Here is a 5,598-nt window from a genome sequence, read left to right on the forward strand (position 1 = left end):
ATCAAGACTCCAAAGGCCCCATCCATGTACGCTACTAGACAGACACTCACTCCACTAGCAATTTTTACTGTTAGAGACCTTAAAATTTAGAAAACTTAGGTAATTTAAGAGCTTTATATACGGGGAAACCTGAAGTCTGTACTTTATGTCCTTAAGTGGCAAATGTGAGCCCTCTTTACTCTTCTAAATCTTAGTTACAGTAGTCTCCTGCTACACTGAGGAAGTTTTAGGGAACTTTTTTCACAAATGTGATGTTCTAGACTCTACAACAGGTTTATCCAAGGAGAGGACTATTTTCTTCTCAGAACTGACTCTTAAGATGATCTCTCTCTAACACAAGTCTTGGAGTCTAAACATTTACAGTAAAGATGGATTTAAAATACCCATTTAATAATCAAGCTTTACAGGGCAAAGTAACTCAGTGTTGATCAGTTAACAGTATTTCAACACACTTGTTGAAATTAACTCGATTGCTTTAGGGCTAAATTTTCACCTGTTTGCTCCCATCATACCAAAACTATGTTCTTTTACACCTCAGGATATAACCAAGTCCTGTTGCTAAGTTATGCTCCACTTGCTAGAACTATTATTTATAGCGAAACAACTGAGTAGTTATAAAGCATTCAGGAAGATTTACAAACTAAACAAGATAAATAGTTTAACAGTAATAACCAGAGTTTTTGCCTGCACAGAAAATAGAGTAAAAATTGTTTAAGCTATTTACTGACTGGATTTAGCACACAGCTTATGTCCCAGCCAAAAGAGTAAGTACTTTGCCTCTTAATGACGTAAATAAAAGGAAAAAATAAGTTATAGAAACCACATCATGACAATACATTTCCACTAAAATTAAAGAAAATGAATACTACATTTCAGCTTCCAAAGGAAGATGTCAAAGGGTTTTCAACACAAATACAAGTTCAATAGACATAATTTCCTAATGGTGCCTCTTATCAGAGGGAAAAATACAACAAGGTATCAGTTCTACTCTTCACTGGAACCAAGTTACAATCCATGCTCTCTAGGAAAGATCTATGAATCAGTGGAATTAACTCATCTACAACTATTTGACAATAGCTATGAAGCATATTACTAAAGGCAAGGTTTTCCAAATGAAACAGTCCTCTAATTAGACATAACGAGTGCTTTTTTGTTTCTTTTTCAGAAGAGACTGCTGTGAGGCAAGACAATAGAAATGGCACCATCTGCTAATAATCCAATTAGAGAATTTCAAAGCAACAGCTAAAAACACTAGCTGCTAGTGATTTATTTTTTAAACATATTTTTCTATTATACCACATGGAGGTCCACATTCTAATTATGTTCTACCTTGGAAACTACAATTCATGTGATCAAGGAATAATCACATCATGGTCTAAAACAAAAGAAAAGCTTTTTCAAATGTTATCTACAATTCTGACAGAACACATCTATGGCTTTACCTCTTTCTACTCCCAACTTCCCTCTTGATACGTGATAGTTAAACATATCTCAGAAATCACTTTAACCAGAATGTTGTCAGGAATGATCTAGGATACTCCCTTCTTGGTTTATGATCAATATTTTATCAGATGTACAAAGATGATGTCAGCCTGCCTATTGTGACAACTGTATCCTGTGTATTTGATTGTATGTCTTATCCACTAGGAATTTCAACAAATACAGCACATCAATGCCTTATATAAATGTCCTACATTAGATTTTATTCTAGAAATAAAATAAATAAGCTTTACACTTAACTTTTTGGGGAAAAAAAAAAAAAAAAGAAAAAAAAAGTTTAGATTGCAAATTGGTTGATAAGCAAAGTCACTTCATATAGAAAATAATCACAGTCAAATGAAAATGATTATTTTGCTTTAAGTGAGCACTAGAATTGATGGCCTGTTGAGAACTGTCCAAGTGAAAACAATCTAAATTGAAAAGAGTTTCTGAAAACATAGTTTTCACTTAGAATTTATTTGAATGAATACATAATTCAAAGTTATCTGCTAACTGTAAGTAAAAAGATCTATCATAGGGAATTAAGACCAGCAATCATAATAAAAACCACAACACTCGAGTAAGAAAAATAAGCCTCACAGTTGCCCCATCCCTTGTTCAGGTCAGCTTGCATTGCAGATGCTGGTAACCCGGATTCCTCATCCAAATAATTTTTGTCAGAATGTCAATATAATACTACAAAAAGCGTGAAATAATTAAGATCTGGCTTTCAGTTACACTGGCTCCAAAATAACAAATCATCCAAGAACATGAAGCAGCATCCTGTTTAAATCAAGGAGGTGGTCTTCTAAGCTGTAGAGTTTTTGATCCAAAGATGATTTTATGAAGGAAAAAAAAGGAAATCTGTTAAAGGAATTATGTCTGGAAAAAGTTTGATAGCTACATATTTCTCTGTGGCCAACAGCTGCCAAGCCATAAACCATGTCCACCATTAATGGGGTAGGCTTAATTCTTTATTTGTTCCTCTCACTTTTCTTCCCCTAGGTTAACCTCCAGACAAAAGCATAAAACATTAACAAGTCTCAGCTATGTGACATTAACACTGCTTATCAGACATTCGCAAGATATAACCTACTAGTGAATCAATGTATTGGATACCTCAATTGTGATATTATATAACCATGTGGGAAAAAAAAAAAAAAAAAAAACAAAAAAAAAAAAAAACCACCAGTACATTTGAAAACTAATGTATCACATATGCACACAACAGGTCTGAGTATTTTTATTTTTCCTCAAAAATATACTAAGTAAATAGTTCAATTCTCCATAATCAGCAGCACATTTTTCCAGGCACCAAGTTATCCATTCATGAACATTATTGATGTGTATTCTCATGTCTAAATGGACTGCAATAGGTCAGCTGCACCCAGCAATGTCAGAAATTCAGATAAGTCACTTTACTGATACTGAACTTGAGATTATGCTGTAAAAGAAGCCACTGACAGACAAAAGTAACCATTCTCTAAATGCATCATTTAACTTGAAAAGTCATTTAAGTGTGATGAGTTCAGAAGAAATCTAATTACCCTGAATTTTATGAATATAAGACCAATACTTCATTGTACAGTAGCAGACCTCTGGAAATACAGGCAAGTCTCACTTCGCGCCCATCAAGATCATGGTGCAGTTTCCCCTGGAAGCTGTGCAAAGGCACATGGAAAACACTGGTAATTGGTGACAGCCAAGATGGCTTCTTCACTCAGAGCAAGTCATGCCTGGCAAACCTGGTGGCCTTCTATGAAGGGGTTATAGCACTGGTGAGGGAAGAACAACTGACATCATCTACATGGTGTTATTCAAAGTATTTGACACTGTCCCCCATGATAACCTTATCTCTAAATTAGAGAGACATGGATTTCATGGATGGAATGGACTGCTCAGTGGGTAAGGAATGGGCTGGATAGTTGTGCTCAAAGAGTTACAGTCAATGGCTTGGTGTCCTGGTGGAGACCAGTGACAAGTGGAATTCCTCAGTGATTGGTACTGGGACTGGTGCTGTTTAACATCTTTGTTCGTGACATAGACAGTAAAACTGAGCACATGCTCAGCATGCCTGCCAATGACACAGAGCTGTGCAGTCAGCACACTGGAGGAAAGGGATGGGATCCATAGGGACCTGGGCAGGCCTGAGAGGTGGGCCTTGTAGGAACCTCATGGGGTTCAGCAAGGCCAAGTGCAAGGTCCTGCAGCTGGGCTGGGGCAATCCCAAGCACAGACACAGGCTGGGCCAAGAATGGATTGAGAGCAGCCTTGAGGAGAAGAATCTGAGTGTGTTGGTTGACGAGAAGCTCGACACAAGCCGGCAATGTGTACTCACAGCCCACAAAGCCAACCATACCCTGGGCTACACTAAAAGCAGTGCTGGCAGCAGGTGAGGGAGAGGATTCTGCCCCTCTGCTCTTCTCTTGTAGGGCCCCACCTGCAGCCTGCACTCAGCTCTAGGGCCCCCAGCACAAGAAGGATTTGAGCATATTAGAGTGAGTCCACAAGAGGGCCACAAAGATGATCAAAGGGCTGGAGCACCTCTCCTGTGAAGAGAGGCTGAGGGAGCATAAACCTCAGTGCATACTAGTCAACTGTGCAATGATAGGCAATATAAGATGTCAACATACCCTGAGTTTCATCACCTCTTTTCCTGACAGTATTCCTTTGTTGGATATTTTTGTTCCTTCTTATTTCTGAGTTGATAAGTATGTTTATTAGGTCAAAATTACAATCAACATATTTACTTAATGAGCCATCTGACCCTAAGGTATTTCCTGTTTCTTCCTCAGATGCTTTGGGCCAGAGACTAATATGCAGCTTCTTGCTTCTACTACTTGCTGAACAATCAAGGCTTGTCTAGATAGCATCAAGGCTACTAAGATATTATCAAGACTTGAAGTGAAATGACTTGGGCTGCTTTCTCATGTACTTCTGAACTCCTGTCAACTTGTTCTGAGTAGGAAATAACACTGCAATTAAGAGTCTTAGATTCTATGTCCCTTCACTTTTTAAAAAGGAGATTTATTTTCAAACATGATTGCCATTACAAATATACATAAACCAAGTATTCAACTGTGACATGTGTGAAGGGTTAATAAATTAGGAGTAAGTTTCAAAGTAGTAAAAACAAAACTTGGGCTCAGTACTTTTGCATGTATGCATCATTGTATTAAGGTTGTCTTTCCCAGCATCTCTAAGATGGATTGTTTTGATTCTTTCCCAGGATCAAAGTACAGGAAGCATTTCCAATTCATCCTAAAGATGAATTATATGACACATTCATTCAGAACATGAATTGTTAACCTTCATTACCTGCCACAGCAAATTTAACAGTATCCACTTCTAATATGTTCCAGTGCATCAAATAAGCAATGATGAAAAACCACAAGCTGAGGATGGCAGAGAAGTCTATGAAATTAACTGTACAAATAAGTGGCTTAGAGTGGACAGCTACACGTAGTCAAGCTTGCATTACTTATAACATTTTAAGTTAGATTCAACTAGGATGCACCTAGTTTGCACCTGGTATTAATAATAAATCACTGAGAAACACCAGTGCTGTAACAAGCATCAGTAAACTGCCTTTTTTTAGTTTTGTTTTCCTTAACTTGATCACAAAGGTTAAAGCAGAACATGAGCCTGGGGTAAACAGACTTGATTACCACACTGAGATATTTAGAACTGAGCAGATATTCAAGGAAGGCTGTCCAAACATAATGAACTGCAGATGAAACCTGTATGGATGAGCAAGTTTAATACCCAAGCCAAGTCCAACTCCTCACAAAATGCTAAATTAATATTAGATATACATGAGAGATACTGAATGTTAAAAACATTTTCATTTCAAGCCAGCTAAACGGTTTGAGCTTATTTTCACATTAGACTGCTACTGTCAGTCTTACGCCATATGCATTCAGTTCCTCATTGTTCCTGTTCTGAGTTAGAGCTTAAGCCACAGATGGCTTTATAGAATGGAGTTTAAGAAACCCTGGTTCAATGGGATCCATCACCAGTTATCTGTTACTTGGACTTCTATTAAAATAAAGGGGGGTGGGGGGGGGGGGGGGGGGGGGTTTTAGAACCATTTTTATTGGAAAAAAAAAAACCCCAACC

The sequence above is a fragment of the Oxyura jamaicensis genome, chromosome 13 (genome assembly GCF_011077185.1).
Source record: "Oxyura jamaicensis isolate SHBP4307 breed ruddy duck chromosome 13, BPBGC_Ojam_1.0, whole genome shotgun sequence".
Lineage (NCBI taxonomy): Eukaryota > Metazoa > Chordata > Aves > Anseriformes > Anatidae > Oxyura > Oxyura jamaicensis.